Source organism: Cervus elaphus, chromosome 19 (genome assembly GCF_910594005.1).
Source record: "Cervus elaphus chromosome 19, mCerEla1.1, whole genome shotgun sequence".
NCBI lineage: Eukaryota > Metazoa > Chordata > Mammalia > Artiodactyla > Cervidae > Cervus > Cervus elaphus.
Genome location: NC_057833.1, coordinates 39,633,772 through 39,655,440, shown reverse-complemented (window position 1 = coordinate 39,655,440; position 21,669 = coordinate 39,633,772). Strand labels below are relative to the sequence as shown.

Sequence of the window (21,669 nt, the reverse complement as noted above, 5' to 3'; positions counted from 1 at the left end):
AGCATTTCTGGCCTTGTAAACAGTGATACAAAGATGTTCCCAGTTCTCAAAGAGCTTATGACTTAACAGAGGCAATGGATCCATACACAGGAATATTAGAAAAGCTCAAGGAAAGTATGGACAAAGTGTTGAACTAGAGACTGACTGGCAAATGGGAAGATATACAAGAAGGAGAGAGTTCAGCATTTAATTTTTGCCAAAAAAAGAAAAAACATTTGTGTGTATGCATGGTGGTTGAGAGAACTGGAGAAAAATGAAAAATTATGGGGAAAGTATGAAAAACTCAATGACACCCTAATTAAAAACAAGTGGTCAAAGATTTAATTCACTCCCCACCCATGTAAGAATCTACCAACATTTTATTTCAAGCGGGCACATGTCATCAACCTCTAAGCCCTGACTGTGGTTAGATACATGGAAGCCAGAGGAAGGAAGACAAGCTGGAAAGAGGATTTGGAACCAACAGATTGACTCACAGTTGTCTTTAACTTGTCACTTTGAGTGAATCTCTTCTCCTTCAGCCCTCAATGATTCCAAGGTCCAATCAACTTTAAATGTGATGTTTGTTTTGCAGGTTGATGCCAACTGCTGGGCTGTTCCATGGCCCTGCCAAGTGGACTTTCTGTGTCCTTCATGTCGGTCCTATGTTCCTAAAGCCACAACCTTTTGGGGGAAAGAAGTATGGGGTATATTTTCACACGTTTTATGAAGAATAGAAAAATATTTGAGTCCTACGCCTTACTTCCCAGCCCGGCATTCACCACATCTTCCCAAGCAAGGGGATAAAACGAAGCAGAAAAAGACTTGAGTTTTCAAAGGGCAAAAAACCCACATGGAATAAAGCAAGAAGATAACCCTGTTCAGCCCCTCATTTTAAGGATGGGGGAAATGAGGCCGAGAAAGAGCAAATGGTTTGGCAAAGTTGACAGTGCAAGTTAGTGACACAACCTCGACTCAGAGTCCTGTGGAGCCAGCGGCTGGTGCTCTTATCACACCTGAGTTCGTCAGGTCTCCGTTTGCCTCTGCAGTCTGACCACAAATGCCAATGATAAGACTCCATCCTTGACATATCCTAGAGAGCGTGTGACAGGCCACTGCTACATGTGCACTCCTGGGTTCTTCGGAGCTGCCGCCCTTTTTCAGTATGTACCACTGAGGCTTTCTCCAACAGGCAGGTGTCCCGTGGGCAAAGGTCGACACTGCTTCATGCAATGGGCTTCTAGGCACAGATCTTCTGAGCATCCTGAGACAAAGCAGATCCTCTTGTCATCTACACTGAGGGTCGCTTGAGGCCCAGACTCACTCCAGTGAGATGGAGTCCGAGCTGTCTGTGTGCTAGAGGCCACACACCTGTCAGTTTTAACTGGGATAATATGCACAGAATCCATGGTTCTCCCTCCTTAACCTCCTAAAAGAAATCAGATCCTTTAGCCATTGAAATAACATGACTGAGGTCAGGAAGGATGCATTGAGGTCATTGTGGACGTTTATATAAATAATAATTTTCCAGTGGGAACTGTGAACTCTCCTTGTCTCTTCTACTTTTAAATGCTAATTGCTTCTGATTTTGTTGGTGTAGGTGGAGCTAATAAGAACGTTTGCTTCCTAACCATTGAACTTAACATATCTGTTTTTGGACACTTGTGATTTATTTTTGCACACATGTTCTGAATTGGTGCTAATTACTTGAAAGGATCAGGGTTTCTATTCCAAGAGGGATGACGACAGAATGTCAATTTGTAGTCTCTGAGCAAAATGTCCCAATTATCAATGCATTCCAGACCAGAATGGACTTGGCACCTTCTTGAAGGGATTTGGCTGTTCTTTTATCAGCCAGTCCCTGGATGTAGGTTCATGAAAACTTGCTTTCTAGTAACTTGTGGGTGTGCCTGTTCTTTTCTCGGTCTCAAAGACCATTTAGTGACTTATCAGTGTCCCAAATACCTACCGTACCATGTCCAGCTTAAATGTTTCTCTCTCAGAGCCTTCTTTGATCTCTTTGGCTAAAGACAAGTTTCACTTCCTTATCAAAGTCCCAGAGTATTTGGCTGATCCCTCCCTCAAAGGACACAGCACTTTCTACTTTGAATTGAAATTATTTGCTCATCTTCTTATCTCCTTTCTGCATTATAAGCCCCCCAGGGACAATACCTTATCTGTGTTATATATGTCCCCACTGACAGCTCACTGAAACTTTACCTCATGCCCCGTGTTTCATTCATTGACTTGAGGTGTTTTTCCTCTAATATTTCACCTGCTCAAGAAAAGTTTAAGGTAGGTTTAAGTACGTATGGGACAAATGATCGACTACATCTATATACACACAAATAAAATGACTAAAGTCTATAATGATTATATGAAATTTAGTTGTTCATATAGCTAAACTTTTAACTATCATACCAAGGGAAAAACAAAACACTGTGCTGTGGGGAATGGTTCGGGAATAGTGACAAAGGATTTAAAGCTTGATCTACTTATTAGCAAATGTCTATGCCAAGTACTGTGTCTACACTGTGGATACAAAGATAAAAGAGAACATACTAGTTTAACTTTTTAGTCCAAGGGTCAGCAAACTACACCCAATGAGCCAAGTCTGGCTCGCCATCTCCATTTGTGAAAAAAGTCTAATACACTTGGTGTGTGTAGTGTCTGTGGCCGCTTTCCCTAACTGTGGAGTTGAGTAGCTCTGACCAAGGCTGTGTGCCCTACAGAGACAAAAGTATTTATTATCTGTAATCTATCCCTTTATAGAAAAAGCCTGTTGACCTCTTTGGTACCCAAGTTTAAAAGTCCTCCAACTATACCAGAGACAGAACCATGTAGAGTGAGGACAGGGTTCCATATGAGACCTAACAGACTTGGAAAGTCAAGGAAGGCCACTTGGACTGGGACCATGGGGGCAGAGACCACTTAGGTCTTGCTTTGCTGTGGTATCACAAGTGCCTGTGTGCTGTCTGGCACATAGTAGCTTGCTCAGCAAATATTTACGAAATGAATGAATGAGTGGGGTTACTTCTAAGGTGGGAGTGAGAGGATGATTGGAGTGATTTAGGAGGAGTGTGGAGGGACCAGCAGAGAAGGAGGATAGCAGGTGCAGAATGCTGAAGCAAGAGAGAGCCAGATACCATGGAGAGCAAAGGTGGCTCAGCTGGTGGGAGGATGGCATTCAGGAGCAGGGTTTGCTGTTATCTGTCTTAAATGTAGCAGTGTGACCATGTCCATCCTAAACTCCCTAACTGTCCCTCCCCTGCCCCATCTTCCCCCCAGCAACCACAAGTTTCTTCTCTAAGTCTGTGAGTCTCTTTCTGTTTTGTAAATAAGTTCATTTGTACCCTTTCTTTTTAGATTCCACATATAATGGATGTCATATGACAGTTTCCTTTTCTGACTTACTTCACTCAGTATGACAATCTCTAGATCCATCTATGTCACTGCAAATGACACTATTTCATTCATTTTAATGGCTGAGTAACATTCCATTGTATATACGTACCACATCTTTATGCACTCTTCTGTCAATGGACATTTAGGTTTCTTCCACGTCTTGGCTGTTGTAAACAGCGCCGCAATGAACGTTCGGGTGCATGTACCCTTTTGGATCATGTATGGATCATATGCCCAGGAGTGGGATTGCAGGGTCATATGGAGCTCTATTTTTAGCTTTTTAAGGAACTTCCATACTGTTCTCCACTCTTCACATCTGGCGGCCACCTGATGTGAAGAGCTGACTCATTTGAAAAGACCCTGATGCTGGGAAAAATTGAGGAGGAGAAGGGGACAACAGAGGATGAGATGGTTGGATGACATCACCAACTCAATGGGCATGAGTTTGAGTAAACTCCGGGAGTGGGTGATGCACAGAGAGGCCTGGTGTGCTGCAGTCCATGGGGTCGCAGAGTTGGACACCACTGAGTGACTGAACTGAACTAAACTGATACTGTTCTCTATAGTGGCTATACAAATTTACATTCCCAGCAACAGCATAGGAGGATCCCCTTCTCCAGGAGTGGGGTTTAGAAGTCAGAAGGAGACAAGGCTGGAAGGTAAGCAGGAGTCAGACCATGCAGGCCACTGAAACCTCATTATGGAGTTAGATCTTCATTTTGGAGGCTACGGAGAGCCACTGATAAGTTGTAAGCAGGACAAGAACAAGTTCAGAGTGCTGCTTCAGAAAGACCACTTTGTTTGCTTTATGGAAAATCATTTACAAGCATGGTAAGCCTGGGCACAGCTGGTTAAGAGCTGTGACAGAGATCCAGGGGCCTGCCCTAAGGTAGTGACATTGGTGAGAGGAATCAGTGGACTGATTTGAGAGATGTTTAGGAAGGAGAGTTAATAGGACTTCGTGGTTGATTGTTGGGGGAATAGAGTCGGAGAAATGACTTAAAAAGGATGACAAGATCTTTATCTTGTCATAGATGCTGGGTAGAAGGTAGGACCCTTCACTGAGACGGAGGACACATGAGGAAGAAAAAGTTAAGATGAAGGAAAAATATGGGCTCTGTTTGGGGCATGCTGAATTTGAGGTGACATTTACAAGGTAGTTAAATATGTGTGTTTGAAACTCTGGTGGGCCATCCATTCTAAAGATTAAAACTTAGGAGTTATTAGAATCTAAAGAGTAATTAAAGTCATTTGAGTCAATTAAATTTCCTTGGGAGGGTATGTAGAGTGAGGAAAGAAAAGGGTCAAAGGAAACATCTCAAAACTCCAAGGAATGCCAACATTTACTAGAGGAACAGAACTCAAACTATCCTTAAAAAAGCCTGAGAAAGAGAGAAGATCCAGGAAGAGAACCAGTACAATTTTGGGTCACAGAGTCAAGAGACATGGTCTAGCAGTGGTGAGAGTTTCAAATAATTAAGAAATACCTGCTGCAATAAAGAAGGAAGCAGAGATACAGACACATTGACTCTGGCACTTCAGGATGGCAGCTTGGGTAGGATGGTCAGAGCAGAAGCAAGACTCCAGTGAGCTGAACTATGATGGGGAGGCGAGGAAATGGAGACAGGAGACATCACAGACCATGTACAAAGGAATTTGGGTGGGGAGGACAGCTGCTGATGGACATCTCTTTTCTTTTCATCTTTTTTTTTTTAAGTTGGGAGAAATTTGATCATGCTTAAACATTAGCTGGGAGGAAACAATGGTCTCATTTTAATAAATCACTAGGGAAACTTGGCCTCTGCAGATGACTTCACAAGTCATATCTCATTAGAAAAAGAAAACTCAGTAACACAGTGTGTTCTCTTTTTGTAGTTAGTTCCAGGAAGCTCAGAATCAAATTCAGTTCCTTCTAGATGTCTGGTAGTATTTACTGTCACTTCCTTCACTTGCTTTCTGTTCTGTTTTGTATCTCAGTATCTTATTTCTGAAGAATAATTATTGTGAGCTGTTTACAAGGCCCTTTCACACATGACAGGTCACAGCATTCATCCTCCATTCCACTCGCATTTAATTTGTGTCCACGGCGGCCATGCACTTTGCTCTGTGTAGCAAATACTATGTAAATAAAACAACTCGGTGGCTTGCACTCTGGGTGAGAAGATTGACATCAACTGAGTGAGTACAGTAATAATTACAACTGTGGTAAGTGGGACAAAGGAAAGTACTGGAAGACCTCAGAATCTGAGGGGTCAAGAAGAGTATCTGAAGCAGGAACAGAGACTTGGAGATGGTGAGGGGTGGGGGAACTCCAGTCGCAATGAAATGTCCTGTATGGAAACCCTGTGATGATCATCCAGTTCCTGCCTGGACACTGGCAGTGATGGAAACCAGAGCTGCATTTTTGGACAGTACCAATAGTCAAAGATGAGTAGAATATGGTTCATGTCACCTCTGCCCAGAGACTTATACCTTGAGCTCACACAAATAAGCTTAAATATTTTTCTAGCATGCTCTCTCACAGCTGAAAAGTGGCAGCAGAAACGCACATGTGGATATATTTACAGATAGGTTTGTACTCTCAGTTAAAAACAGGTTTTCCAATTTTCCTTTTCTTTATTTCCAGATGATGACTTGTTAAAAAAGATTTCTAACTGTTTACAAATATTCATCCTTAACTTCTTCTATAGAGATACAACTCCTTGCTCCTTTATATAGAATTGTAGCTAAATACATGCTGCCCAACTAATAATTCCAAATATGGGACCAAAGAGTTGTAATAAAAGACTACATTTCCAAGCTTCTCTTGCAGCTAGGTGCACCATATTACAAGTAAATTTTAAGCAGTCAGCTCTCTTAGAAGGAAAAAAAGCCTTGCTTCATAGCGTTTGCCAATTTTCCAGGTGTTGATTCTCCTGAGACTGATTTAAAGCTGTCAGCATGACTCACTGAATGTGGAGTTGGGAGGAAATGCACACAATGGGCTTTCACTTGCCCTGGGACTGACTCCAGCACGCCACTGACTAAATGGACCAGAAGATGAAGTTACCAACAGTATGCGAGGGAAGCAATGTGTGCAACTGCCCAGACGTGCATTAAATGGAAGTGGGGTACCTCCATCTCCCCCTTTCCTCCTTCCAATGGTCTGGAATACAGACATGGTAGAGGCTCTGTTCTATACCACAGAGAAAAGGGCAGCATTCTAGAGATAGCAGAGGAACAAGATAGGAGGAAACTGGTTTCCAAATATTTTAGAGCTACCTTACTAGCCCTAATTTCCTTGTGGATAGTTTTTTTATTTGTTTGTTTGTTTGTTTTATATTATACAACAGTCTATTTTTTTTTTTTTGGACCTTTATTTTTCCCCAATTTATTAGTTGGAGGCTAATTACTTTACAATATTGTAGTGGTTTTTGCCATACATTGACATGAATCAGCCATGGATTTACATGTGTTCCCCATCCCAACCCCCCATTCCCCTCCCGCCTCCCTCTCCATCCCATCCCTCTGGGTCTTCCCAGTGCACCAGCCCTTAGCACTTGTCTCATGCATCCAACCTGGGCTGGTGATCTGTTTCACCCTTGATAGTATACTTGTTTCAATGCTGTTCTCTCAGAACATCCCACCCTCACCTTCTCCCACAGAGTCTAAAAGTCTGTTCTGTACATCTGTGTCTCTTTTTCTGTTTTGCATATACGGTTATCGTTACCATCTTTCTAAATTCCATATATATGTGTTAGTATACTGTATTGGTCTTTATCTTTCTGGCTTACTTCGCTCTGTATAATGGGCTCCAGTTTCATCCATCTCTTTAGAACTGATTCAAATGAATTATTTTTAATGGCTGAGTAATATTCCATGGTGTATATGTACCACGGCTTCCTTATCCATTCATCTGCTGATGGGCATCTAGGTTGCTTCCATGCCCTGGCTATCATAAACAGTGCTGCAATGAACAGTGGGGTACACGTGTCTCTTTCAGATCTGGTTTCCTCGGTGTGTTTGCCCAGGAGTGGGATTGCTGGGGTGGATAGTTTTTTAATTTAAAAAGAAATTTCTAACTTGTTTCTAACTTGGATCCCTCATTTGTTGTTCAGTCGCTCAGTCATGTCCAACTCTTTGCAACCCCATGGACTGCAGCATGCCAGGCTTCTCTGTCCTTCACCATCTCCTGGAGCTTGCTCAAACTTATGTCCATTGAGTCAGTGATGCCATCCAACCATTTTATCTTCTGCCACCCCCTTCTCCTCCTGCCTTCAATCTTTCTGAGCATCAGAGTCTTTTCTAATGAGTCAGCTCTTCACATCAGGTGACCAAAGTATTGAAGCTTCAGCTTCAGCATCAATCCTTCCAGTGAATATTCAGGATTGATTTCTTTTAGGATGGACTGGTTTGATCTCCCTGAAGTCCAAGGGACTTTCAAGAGCTTTCTCCAATACCACAGCTCAAAAGTATCTTTTTTTAAGCCTTCAGACCTTTATGATCCAGCTCTCACATCCAAACACGACTACTGGAAAAATCATAGCTTTGACTATATGCACATTTGTCAGCAAAGTAATGTCTCTGCTTTTTAATATGCTGTCTAGGTTTGTTATAGCTTTTCTTCCAAGGAGCAAGTGTCTTTTTATTTTGTGGCAGTCACCTTCTGCAGTGATTTTGAAGCCCAAGAAAACAAAACTTGTCACTGTTTCCTATGTTTCCCCATCTATTTGCCATAAAGTGATGGGATCAGATGCCATGATCTTTGTTTTTTGAATGTTGAGCTCATAGAACAGGTGAAATTGTTTCCCAAATGACAGAGTCATCTATTACAGAATGGCAATGAGACCACTGCTATAACATCATGTAGAATCCTACTACTTACAAGGTACAGTGAGAGCAGATGAATTAGACATGCTCCCTGCTCCAGGGAGCCCATCCCAGGATGAAAAATATCATGTTCTCAAATTGCTATGAGGCAAGGTAGAGGTCATGAGTGCTCTAAGGTAATGCAACCAGTCAACCATGAAGATTTAAAGGAGAGGATGATGGTGATGATGATGATGGTCATGGTGCTGATGAGGCAGTATGTGATTCCCACTTTCAAAGGTGGTTATAATTTTGACAAGTAGAATGGGGCAACAAAGCATTTCAGGCAGAGGGATTGTACTTTTCATTCAGATTTTAGATTCCAATCATTCTGAAAATGTGATCCTTCAGAAAATCTCTAGACTGTTTTTCCTTCCAAAATAGAACAAATTAATATTGCAAAACTATGACAAAAATGTTTCAGATATTTAAGAGAATCAATTGTTTTCTGAGTCTCTTATCCCACCATTTACAAAGAGCCCTTGATTTGTTCATTTTGAAGCATTTTGATGGATTAATTCAAGCATTCCTCTGAGTGCTTTCCTAAGCAGATCTTTCTGGCTTACTTTTAACTGTGCAAGGTGTATAAAGACACTAAAATTTCATTCCTTAAAAACATCTAGAGTGCAAACTTTTCCCTAATGCAAAAGGCCTCTCTTTCTCTTAATTTTCCTTAAGGGAAGAAATGATGCCTTATGTTCCTTTTTCATTGCTTCACAGTGCCCAGCATAGCACTGAGCACAAGAGAAGCTCTCAGTAAATACGTATTCATCTAAGTGTGAGTCACAGATTTGAGATTATGAAGGAGGATATTGGGATTGTGGGGTGAGGAAGGGACCACATAAATGGCCTGGGGATGTAAAGAAAAGCCTGGCACATATGTGGTAAAGTCTTAGGAATGAGTCTTTGAGGTCCCCCAGCAGATGCTAACAGTAAAGCCCCAATCTCCTTTTCTCTTCATTACATAGATCAGATGGTAGAGGCCCTGAAGAAAAATGGCCTTGATAAAGGTGACAAAGCCACTAAGTTCTAGAACTGGGTTTAGCTTTCTGGGGCTTTTCTAGGCTAGCCTATCTTTGTTTTCAAGATTTTTTGTTTTTGTTTTTTTCCAGATTCATATCACCATAAACATAACAAAAGGAATCCTATGCATTTTTTGACATCCAAATTCACACTGTGTTCCTTCCTCAGAAAATGAATGCATGAGTACATATAAAATAGTGGGAACAAAGCCATATATTGAAATTTCAAGGCTTGAAAATGTGACTCCTTTTGGCAAAGGAACAAAAACATTAAAATTGGGGAGTTCTCCCAACCCATCAGGTCATTCAGGTGTTATCTGCTCAGCCTCTCCCTCTCAGTGGAGTGAGAGTATACAGGTCAGGCAGGCAGATTCCTTAAAGAAAATCGAGCAGAAAACATCTAATCTCCACGGGGTTATGTGAGGATGGAGAGTGAGGCAGGGAGGGAGATGAAGGAACCAAGCTGGTGTGGTCAGGACGGCGTGGATGGAGCCAGTTCTTGTCAAGTGTCTAAGAAATGGAGAAGACTACAGTTCTTAGTAAGAGCAGCTGTAAATGATACACTTCAACCCTTCTTACATATTAGCAACAGGATATATTTATAAGGAAAACTTTTTATGGAGGAGGCATCATGCTGGAGTGAGAACTAAGTTCTGGTCCAAACTTAGTAAGTTCTCTGTAACTTGGACAGTTTATCTCCCTCCTGAGTCTCGTTTTCTTCATGGACAAACTGGGATCTCTTCCACATCTAGTGACTTGTGTCTCTTTCACATGTTAAGATACTAATACTTACATTTCTGAGAGAACTTCATCTTTTATGATTGCAATATACTCTACCATGAACTTCTGTAGAGCTCTGAGAATTATTTTCTTTTTCGTCATCACTTAACAACTGGCTAAGATATTCAGCTCATAGCCCATTTAGTGACTCAAGTCATAGAAAAACCAAGAGAAGTGATATGGAATGTTACTTTATTTTCCAAAGTTGGAAGGGGAAATTGCCTATATACTTACCAAAGATAATACTTATTTGTATTACCCTAGAGAAGTAGAATTAGTCATGTAACTTTAAATGGAGTTTAAAGTTTCCTGTACTCTCTCCCATGGTTCAAGTATTTTAAGATAATTATCCTTAAGTTTGGCCGAGATTTCTCTTTATTGGGGGCCAACAGGAAAGCCTACTGTGGTCCAAGGCACAATCATTTTAGGCTTAATCTCTTGGAATAGCCTACATATCCATCTCCCTTCTCCCCACCATACCCACCTCTCAATTCCTTTTCTATGTAGCAGCCAGGATGATCTGTTTGAAAGCCAAGTCAAATGGTGTGACACCTCTGCTTAAAGTGCTCCGGTGACTTCCAGCCTCACTCAGAGTAAGAGCCATACTTCCATTCAGACCCTGCCAGACACAACTGCCCATCAGATCTCCACTCCTACCCATTCCCCCTCACAAACTTTGCTGCAGCTACAGTGGCCTCCTTGCCATTCCTGGGACACCCAAGCAACCTCTCACCATAAGATCCTTTCTGGTGATGTCTCCTTTGAGAACACTTTTCCCCAGATAGTAACAGGATGCAATCCTTCCTTCAGACCTCGACTCAGAACTCACCTTCACATTCATGCCCTTTATCTTCCAATCCCTAATGTATTCTGCATAGCACCCCCTGTTATATTTGCTGTCTGTGTCTTTCCTATCTGTTCCTTCTCATTAGATTATAAGCTCTGTGAGTTCAGATATCTTGTCTGTTGTGTTCATTCACTCTTATATCTTTAGGGCTTAGAAGTGCGTGTGGCATATAGTCAGCATTCAATAAATACTTATTCAACGAATACTCAGAATGAGTACTTTTAAAATATATTTTATGTGTATTTTGTACATTGATTTATTTTGTTTTATTGGGAAATGTGTACAGAATAATTTGAATTAGGAAAATTTTACTTTTTTCTCAGATATATAAAAACATTGACCACAAAGAATGTCGAAAGTCCCTCTGAGATCATTGCCAAGCATGGCAAATTTCAGGGCACTATAGAAGGGCTGAGCTGGTGATCAACCAGATAAAGTTGAGGAAACTTGAAAAATGCAGAAGTTTGACTCCAACAGCCATGGTAGGGCCATTTCTACCAAGTTGTAGAGTATATGCAAATAGACAGTGCTTTCCTTTCCTCCTGGGGAACCTAATTTTACAGCAGGGGTTCTATGTAGCTATGTCACCTGATAGTAACTGTACTGATGTGGAGATCTTCCTTTAGATTGTCAGGACATCATATTATCTTGATTCTACAAGTGTTAACGTTATTGAATGGCTTGGGCTTGGGCAGGCGTGTTCCTGTCCAATTGACTAAGGCATTAAGATGTGGGAGAGGTACACACGGGGAAAGGGTGTTGAGAACAGGGCCCAGAGCCTCTGTAGGTGATTTCAAACCTGGTTTCAGCTACTCCACACTCGGTGAGCTCAAGTAAGCTATTTAAGTAACCCAGAGCGCAGTCTTCTCTTCTACAAAACATTCAGTTCAGTTCAGTTCAGTCGCTCAGTCGTGTCTGACTCTTTGCAAAACATTAGTCACAAACAATTCCTACCTTACCACCTCATGGCATGAAAGAGCCAGTGTGAGAATTTCTCAAAGTAAATAGGACTCCATGCAAACCACTCAGTAAATGACTAAATGCCATTGCTGGGGTTCTTTAGGCTGATTTCTGAAAAGATGAGTAGGTATGTCTAAGTAAACAGTCTTATCTGAGTCCTGCTTTTCACCAAGAGAATGCAACCAGGATTTTATGTCAGTTTTCTGGAACCTGAATTTAGGAGTTGTATTTGGGGATCTGTTCATTCATCTAACAACACATCTTGAGAGCATAGCCCTGATCAGGGTTTTAAGTTCATACTAAGGGCTCGTAGCTCTTCTACTGGGGAAGGTGGGTCTGTGTTACTAAATTCTTGAACACTTCTGAATCCCTTAACCAGATACTAAACAGTGAGGACTAGAGCAAGTCACTTTACTCCCCCTCAGATCAGTTAGGTAATAATGCCTCCGTTTTAAGGGTTGTGAAAATTAAGGATTAGAACAGACAATGTTTGAAAAAGCATTAGGAAGTCAATAAAGGACTATATAACTATTCTGCTTCAATAAATGACTCATGATTTTCCTAATCCAAATGTTAATGATGATACTGTTTACACTATTTTACTCTAAGCCTTCTCAAATATGTTGATTAAGTGGGTAGTCAATAGCTAATAAATGCATGAATAATTAAAATCTTTTATTAGATTTTTTTTATCTGACATTTACCAAAAAAGAGGAAACTGGCTTATAGCTTATAAATGCATATATATATATAATTGTGCCAAGATGGTCATATAGACAAAAAATATCACTGTTGTCATACTAACAAACATTTATTGAGCACATGCTATGTGACAAAGACTGAGCTAAGTACTCTATTCTCCATCATCTCATTTAATTATCAAGGAAGTGAAAGTGTTAGTCACTCAGTCATGTCCAACTCCTTGCAACCCCATGGACTGTAGCCCCCCAGGCTCCTCTCTCCATGGAATTCTCCAGGCAAGAATACTGGATTTGGTAGCCATTCCATTCTTCAGGGAATCTTCCCAACCTAGGGACTGAACCTGGGTCTCCTGCATTGCAGGTATATTTTTTACCATATGAACCATCAAGGAAGCCCCAATTACCAAAGGGACTCCTTTGGTATAGGTAATTACCTATACCAAATTACCAATAGCCCCAAATACCAAAGGTACTATTTTTATTCCCATTTTACAGAGGAAACTGAAGCCCAAAGCATCTAAGTAACTTGACTAAGGTCATACAACTATTAAATTTAAAAAGAAAACTTTTTAGATGTATACACAGTGTATTTGATATTACTTTATACTGCTGTTGTTGTTTAGTTGTTAAATTATGTCTGACTCTTCTGCAACCCCACAGACTGTTCAGTTCAGTTCAGTCGCTCAGTAGTGTCCGACTCTTTGCAACCCCATGAATCGCAGCACGCCAGGCCTCCCTGTCCATCACCAACTCCTGGAGTTTGCTCAACCTCATGTCCATCGAGTCGGTGATGCCATCCAGCCATCTCATCCTCTGTCCCGTTTTCTTCTGACCGTGGTATTTCCCAGGAAAGAATGCTAAAGTGGTTTGCCATTTCCTTCTCCAGGGGATCTTCCCAACCCAGGGATTAAACCCATATCTCCTGCACTGACAGGTGGTTTCTTTACGAGTGAGCCACCCTACTTTATACTGAATCTGTCAAAATAAAACTTTTGAAATGTCTTGAGTGACATGAAGTCAAGGTCACCAGCACAAAAGAACATGGGCAAAATGTTAATATGCAAGTAGTGAATTTGTGTGAGTATGTATGCATGTTTGTCAGAAGGGATGGGAAAAAAGCAAAGAAGCATATGAAAATTCTAGTTAAAGAAAATCACTGGAGTTGCCTACAAGTTGTTGCTCTGCACTTCTTTACATGGAGAGACACTTGCCAGCTTACTAACTGATTTGCTAATCAACAAATATACTGAGCACTTACTATGTGCAAGGACAAGTGTTCAAGTCTAGGGAACAGAGAATACTTAGTCACAGAACCTCCTCACAGGACCACACAGACTCCTGGATAAATTGTGAGATAAATGCACTGTGATTATTTCTTATGTATATGTGTACTACCTAAGTAAATTTCCTCTGGGGTAATGTTCTTAAGTTCAGAGAAGGCAATGGCACCCCACTCCAGTACTCTTGCCTGGAAAATCCCATGGATGGAGGAGCCTGGTAGGCTGCAGTCCATGGGGTCGCTAAGAGTCAGACGGGACTGAGCGACTTCACTTTCACTTTTCACTTTCACACATTGGAGAAGGAAATGGCAACCCACTCCAGTGTTCTTGCCTGGAGAATCCCAGGGACAGGGGAGCCTGGTGGGCTGCCGTCTATGGTATCACACAGAGTCGGACACAACTGAAGTGACTTAGCAGCAGCAGCAGCAATGCTCTTAAGTTAGTTCTTACCCAAACTGTCCTTTTACACAACTGCTCAAGAAAAGAAATAAGGGAGAATGTCCAACTTTGTAGAATATGAGGATAGGATTTGGAGAAGAAGGTGAGTTATTTAAATTGGTCAAGATGTTGGGACATAGGATACTTTTATATTCAGTGGTACTTCAAGCTTTTGGGGGAAAAAAAAAATCCAATGTCCTGAAAGCTAAATAAAGGAAACTGGGCCTCTGATTCCCCAAGGTTCAGATTAAGGGCCCAACTCTTCTGTGGGGTTCGGGAGGGATGAGAGACTAGATTTCCATTATAAGTAACCCTGGAGTTCAATCGATGTGTATTTCTTCTGAAGCTCTTTAAGAAACCTGGGATAAGGCCAGAGGGGATGTAGGTCGAGTCTGGAGAGCAGGGACTACCTATAGCTGATTTTGCTTTGCACAGCATTTACTGCTTCAAATCACAGCTAAAGAAAGCAGCCGGTGGTGGCAGAGGTAACCCCCTGCTGGAGGCCTGGTCATCAGACTGTCTCTTTTCCCCCATGCAGGCAACATGGGCTTGGTTTGCATGTGCAGTATATGTGTACTTCCCCACCTCAGAAAACAGAAGGTCTTGTAATTAGAGGCCATGACATTCATAGCCCAGCCCATCTAAGTACCAGTTCTTGCTACAGGCAGGTTATCTTACTCATGAGGCTGACTACACAGAGCTACCGCGTCACTCAGGTGACATGAAGGACATTCATGTACAGTCTGTCATACAAATGGAAGTAAGTCAGAAAGAGAAAAACAAATATCATATATTAACACATATATATGGAATTTAGAAAAATGACACTGGTGAGCCTATTTGCAGGCCAGGAATAGAGACGCAGACATTGAGAGCAGATTTGTGGGCACAGCAGGGGAGGGAGAGGGTGGGATGAATTGAGAGAGTAGCATTGTGTATACACTACCAACTGCAAAAACAGATAGCTAGTGAGAAGCTGCTATATTGCGCAGGGAGCTGTTTTGTGCTTTGAGATGACCTAGAGGAGTGGGATGGGGGAGGCAGGAGGGAAGCGCAAGAGTGAGGGATGTATGTACACATACAGCCGATTCACGCTGTTTTACAGCAGAAACCAACATAACTTTATAAAGCAATTATACTCCAATTTAGTAAATAAATAAGCACACTGGGAGCTGATCAAATTTCTCAAACATGAAAGTGTAAATAATTTAAAATCTAAAAAGCTTTGAATACAGATGACCATACCCATCCACCGTCAAAAACAAAAATGAAACTAATGCATGATGCACATAAAGCCATGGCCACACACCCTGTTGACATTGAACAGAACTCAAACTCACTCACTGATTTTCAAGATCCTCCCCAAGATATTTCCTTTTTGCTATCATTGCCTCTTTCCCTAGCTCCCTTTTGTCTCTTGCAGTCTTGTCAAATTAACTGCTCAGTGACTCGGAAGCCCAGAATACCGGCTTGTTATACCTCCATTTATTTGTTGGGCCATTTCCACCCCCTGGAATGCTTTCCCCTACACATCTGCATATCCAAACCTGTTTAAACACAGTCTTCTCGAGGAAGGGTACCATCTCTGATTTTTCCCTGTTTGCAAATCATCTCTACATAATCTGAGCATCCTTAGCATTTTTATTTGTACCTCATACACTAAAAACTTATATACCCATGAATATGCTGGTTCCTTGAGAAGGATTATGTCTCACTCCTCTTTGTTTCACTTACCAGGGAAATGATAATAGCTAATGGCTAAGATTTACTGAGCACTTAACATGTGTGATCTCTTTTAATCCTCACAGCTAACTGAGAATGCTAATACTGTATTTTCCTCTTTGCAAATAAGGAAACGGGTACACAGTGGTTACAAAAGTTGCCCAGGTACACAGTTATTAAGGGGTGAAATCAAGTTGAAAACCAGGAATTTCCAGTATAAATCTACGGTTTTTAACACCCATACTTCTACTTACTGCAAATTCTTAGCATAGGAAGTACTCAGTAAATGCTGTTGAGTGAATGAACACATGGATGAATGAAGAAATGTGAGTCTTTAAGCATGAATACTTCCATTCTATGTATAGGATTTCAAGTTCTATTTCAGGTCATGGACACTCAAGGAATATTTGCAGAGTTAATAATTGAAAGAATCAGTACTAAAGCAGATGTAAGGGGCTGCTTAGTCTAGAAGGTTCTCAAAGGGGAGTCATTTGTTCCTTCTTTTAACATTTACTCACCACTATTTATTCTTTCAGCATTTATCAAATAGCTGCCAAATACTAGGAAGATGACATGGTCTGCTGCCTGCTAAGTCGCCTCATTTGTGTCTGATTCTCTGCTACCCCATGGTCTGTATCACACCAGGCTCTTCTGTCCATGGGATTCTCCAGGCGAGAATATTGGAGTGGGTTGCCAGGCCCTCCCCAGGGGACCCTCCTATTCCAAGATGACACTGAATAAAGAATAAATCAGACATGAGTCCTGGTCTGTGGATGCTTATGTTTTGGTAAGTGAGAATCGACTGGTGTTTTTCAAGTCTGAAAAAGAGCAGACGTTGGCAGAGTAAAGGTAACTCAAGCCCAGGGAATGACCAACGAAACATTCAGAGGAGACCAGTAAGGTAAGCCTGGTGCTGAAGGGGCAGGGGCTTCCCCTTAAAGAGGAAATGCAGCTGAAGATCATGAAGCACCTGATGACTCACCCATCAAAATAGGAAACTCTGTCTGATAAGGAAGGTGGTGGCATCCAGGCGGCTGAAACCACGAAGATCCTACACAAGTACTCACCACAGGCGACTTCATCCTTGCTGCTTGGGCTAGTGTCTGAGGAGTGGAGGACCCATTCGCTGGCCAGGGCTGGAGGCAGGGCAGCACTGTGGTGAGAGACCCCAGGCTCTTGGAGTCACTGTCTGACTCTGAACAAAGACTCCCTCATGCAGCAGCTCTGCAGATTCGGGCATTCAGGAAAGCCGATAATCACAACACCTTTTCCACTAAGTTGTTGGGAAGATTGAAGAGCTAATACCTGAAAAGAACATAGAACGAGCCTGGCTTACAAGAAGGTTAGCTCTTTTTATTACACTTTTATCATTGATTCTAATTGTTTTTATTGAACAAACAATTCAAACAATACATTTGAATCGAAGAACCCCTAGTGAATTTTCAAAGGAAGAGAGGATGTTTATATTTTACTTGGGTATGAATCAGGAGTATAAATCACACATCCAATACCTTATAACTACTTCATTCCTAAGATGACAGTACTCTCATTGCCCCAGGGGCTGGCTTCTCTAAGCTGCCATGCAGTTTCTTATGTGACAGAACTCCAAGTAGATGTTCCATGTTTGTGAACTTTAACCCAAGACTTTAAGAGGAGCATAGGATAATTCTGCCAAAGTTACACAATTATATTTTTTTTTACTTTACCAGAACACTGCATCTATCAGAATCCACGTTCTATTTTTTGCTATTTAAATGTTACCCTAACCTAAAAAGTAGATATTTCTTTATTAAGGCAAGTGCTGATATAATCCCTATATTTGTTTTCCATTTAAAATATCAAATATATATCTTAAGACATATATATTATGGAAAATTTTTTTATTTATGTAAGGAATTTACAAACAGATGCTGGACCTAACTCTACAGAAAAAAGAATTCTGATTTTATATTTCACAGTCTTTTCATATAAATATGTTTTAGTACAAACAACAGTTTTTAAATTTATGACCAGTGAATAAATTTTTTCAGGATGTTATTGTTTCTATTTATTTATGTTTACATATCGAACATTGCAACTTACCACCAGATGCTAAGGTCTTAGTTTGCCCTGTTTTCTACAAGATTCCTTAAATAAAAGAACACACCAGTAAAAGGGGAAGAGGCTTCCCAAATTGACTGAAGGGATAACTTAGTTGAATAGTCAAGGAATTAAAAAAAAATCTCAACTTCATTCCATACTAGCACCAGTCATAGAAAATATTCAGGGCTAATTTAGTGGGTGAGGCACAGGGGAAGGTTTGAGATAATCTATAGAAGGTAGTGGCTATGGTGAAAATAGCAGACTTTGGTGCCAAGAGGACTAGGTCCCAGATCTTGACTATGCCACACTGGCTATGTGGCTTCTGAGCCTCAGTTTATTCGCATGAAAAACAATCATAATAACATCAACCTCACAAAGTTGTTGGGAGGCTTAGAGCTAATAAGTTATTTAAAGTGCTTGAAACAGAGTGTGTGTGCATGCTCAGTCTCTAAGCTGTGTCGGACTCTTTGCAACTCCATGAACTGTAGCCCATGAGGCTTCTCTGACCATGGATTTTCCAGGCAAGAATACTGGCATATGTTGCCATTTCCTCCTCCAGGGTATCTTCTATACCCAGGGATTGAACCCACATCTCCTGCCTTGGCAGGTGGATTCTTTACCACTGGGCCACCTGGGAACATAGTAGATGCACAAATAGCTAGCAGGTCTTATGATGAGGATTATTTTGATATATTTGCATGCAGATACAAGTAGATGGTGTTCACAGTGTATTTTGTTGTTGCAGTGTACTGATAATTTTCAAAGGTATGTTAGCCACTTCCATGAGATTGCCACAGTGGGATCTGAGAGAAGTTGGCTCATTCTTGTACTCCATAAAACTTTCTATAGAGCCTGACCCAAAGCACACTGGAGACAGCATCACTATTTGTACATGCTCAGCACATCACCACTGATAATGAAGATCAGAGCACTCTACTAGGAGTAGGGAGACCAGTGATTTAGTCCTGACTCCATCTCAAAAGGACTCTGTGATCTTGGGTCAAATGCCTCCTCTTTCTGGGCCTTTGCTTCTTAGTTTTAAGATGGAGAACTCAGATAAGATTTCTTCTGGGAATTTCCCAGTCCTAAAACTGGATTAGGCACCCAAATCTATAATTTTTCTTACCTAGGTATAGGTCCAAGAGGAAGAAAACCTGTGGAAATGACTAATCTGATGGGAGAGATTAAATGTCCATTGGTGTCTGAAAAATTATGATATTGACCTGAATTTCATATGTTCTCTTGAAAGTCAAAGGTGATTAGATCAAGTTCTTCTCTGTGACCAATGAAGAATTTTCACACAAGCTTTATCACAAATACCTAAGACTGTCATTTGAAAGTATATCACTATCCCTGGCACAGTGTACAACAGCCAATATTTTTCTGTTCACTCTGCTGACTGAAGGCTTACATATGGGTTGGGATGTGGGGTATAGTCTGTGATCATGGATCCTATTTGTATCCGTTATGGTCACCAACCTACACACAGCCCCAAATATCTTTGGTGAGTGCTATCTTGCTGTGATAAATCACTTCCTATAATTGACTCAATAAATAAGTCCAAATTTAACACACCTAACTTCTAAATCTGATCAACCATAGAATGGGCCACCTTGGGAGACAGAAAGTTCCCAGCCTGGAGATATCTAAGAAGGAGCATGATGGACACTTTGTTAGGGGTATCATGTAGAAGATTCAGGTATGGAGTGATCTCTGAAGTCCTTCTGAACCCAACAATTTTATGATTTTTGGGTTCTACCTAATATTATCAGGCTAATCCTGGAAGGTGGGTAATGGGTTTTATCTTTATATTTAAGAACAGAGCTGTTTAACCCTACTGAAGAAGAGAGGCCAATGCTGTACATGGGATAACTGAGTCTTTTAACACTAAAGACATCAATATTCCAGGTTTCTGAGCCATGAATTATAAAATTTGATTAAATATGAAAGGCAGCATTGTGCAAAAAAAGTTCAGTAGAGGAAACTGACATGCCCAAACCTGGACTTGGCGCACAAGAGTGGGCATGATCACCTAGCTGGTATTTGCTGTGATGCTCAACTATTACTTGCCAGCCCACTTCTCCTTGGATCTTCTGAGAATCCCAGGAGCCGGCTTGGTTTGTGCCCAGCTCAATGTCCATGCTTCAAAAAATTGCTCTCCTGTTTAATTCAGTCCTCCTTCCCTTGGCATGCTGCCTACTCCAACTAAGAAGTTAAAAGGTTGCACTTCCTTAAAATGTAGCATTTCCCAACTGAATCTGCATCAATCAACCGATTAGTATAACTACACATGCATTGCTCAAGGCACAACACTGGCTAGTGATCATTGGCTTTGCTTTCTACCAGGCTGTTCTTTCCTTGATCCAGCGGAGAACTGACCACTGGAGAAAAACGAGGCATGTGAAGATCTAAAAGGCAACTAGGAGAAGACCGTGTCGAATTGTCATAGCCATTGGAGGCAGTGTTTGCAGCATCCACCCTGAACTGGTAAGGCGGTTGAGTCTTGGTTTGCACTGCGGGGTGTGGAGAGTGACTCAGGAGTTAAAGAATGGCTTGGAAAAGGAGTCACTGAAGAGGTTTCCTGCTCTAACTCTTTTCTTGGGCTCTCTACACGGCCTGTGCACCCCCTGTAAATTTTTCTGATTCGCATGCCTTACCTTGGGTTTGCATTGATTTACTCGCTGGATGAAGGCGGTCTGCGGTCCAACACTGGCAGGCCTGGCTGCTTGGTCTGTGTGGATCAAGAGGGTTCTGAATCTTTACAGGACTCACCCTGGCCTCAGGCAGGATCCAAGACGAAGGGGAGCGGCCCATCCCTGGATGGACTGTACCTGACAGGCCAGGTCCATGCTTGTTAATGCAAGGCAGGTGTTAAGGCTTGGCTTGCTCCTCTGTTCTGTCTTAGGAATCACAAATGGGTGGTAACATCACTAGCTGGAGAGCAGTCAGGGCTCATGTTCCTGCTCCTGCCTACTCCTGTCTGGAGTTGTTCTAGCCTTCTGTGTTGGGGGGGAAAAAAAAACTGTTTGGCTCAAAATGAAAATATAGGTCTCATTAGCTACCCTCCTTCCAAAGAATACAACCCAACCTTTCTCTTTCTCCTCTCTCCTATTCCTTGTCCTCTGTCTTCCTTTCAGTTGTTTAGGTTATTATAATCATTCAAGGGGATTTAAACGTTTAACATGGTCACCAGAGAAGCCCAAACATAAAGGTTTTGAATCTGTTGGGGAGAAAGGGGAAGTGAGACTGGCTATGGGGTGAGGGTGACATCAGAGAAGCCGAGCTCTATTCCCTACAGTGTGGTTGGGATTTTTTATTCCAAGAAGAAAATTAAACAACAGAGCTTTCTAGGAAAAAAAGAAAAAGAAAAAATTGCTCCTTCTACATTCTTTTCTCAATCCCTTCAGAAGCACGCATGTACATTTGATACCTGGAGACCCATTTCGTTTTCTGCAGAGGCCTGATGCTGTTGAAAACTAGAACTAAAACTATAATTAATGAAACAATAGTCTTCAAGTAGTTTTAAACCTACTGTGTTGGTCCTCTGAACAACACACCAGAGTTTGAAGGCAGAAGTACAAATATTACCCCAGGTTTCTGGGAAA

At 41.4% G+C, this 21,669-nt stretch overlaps 1 long non-coding RNA gene across 1 annotated transcript; it reads right to left on the bottom strand.

Moving 5' to 3' along the window:
* Positions 1 to 328: 328 nt before the first annotated feature.
* Positions 329 to 21,003, bottom strand: LOC122675967. The gene is made up of 3 exons (XR_006335380.1): positions 20,722 to 21,003; positions 17,050 to 17,287; positions 329 to 663 (listed from the first exon to the last, which is right to left on the bottom strand). It is a non-coding gene; the product is annotated as an uncharacterized LOC122675967 (long non-coding RNA).
* Between the last annotated feature and the right edge of the window lie 666 nt (positions 21,004 to 21,669).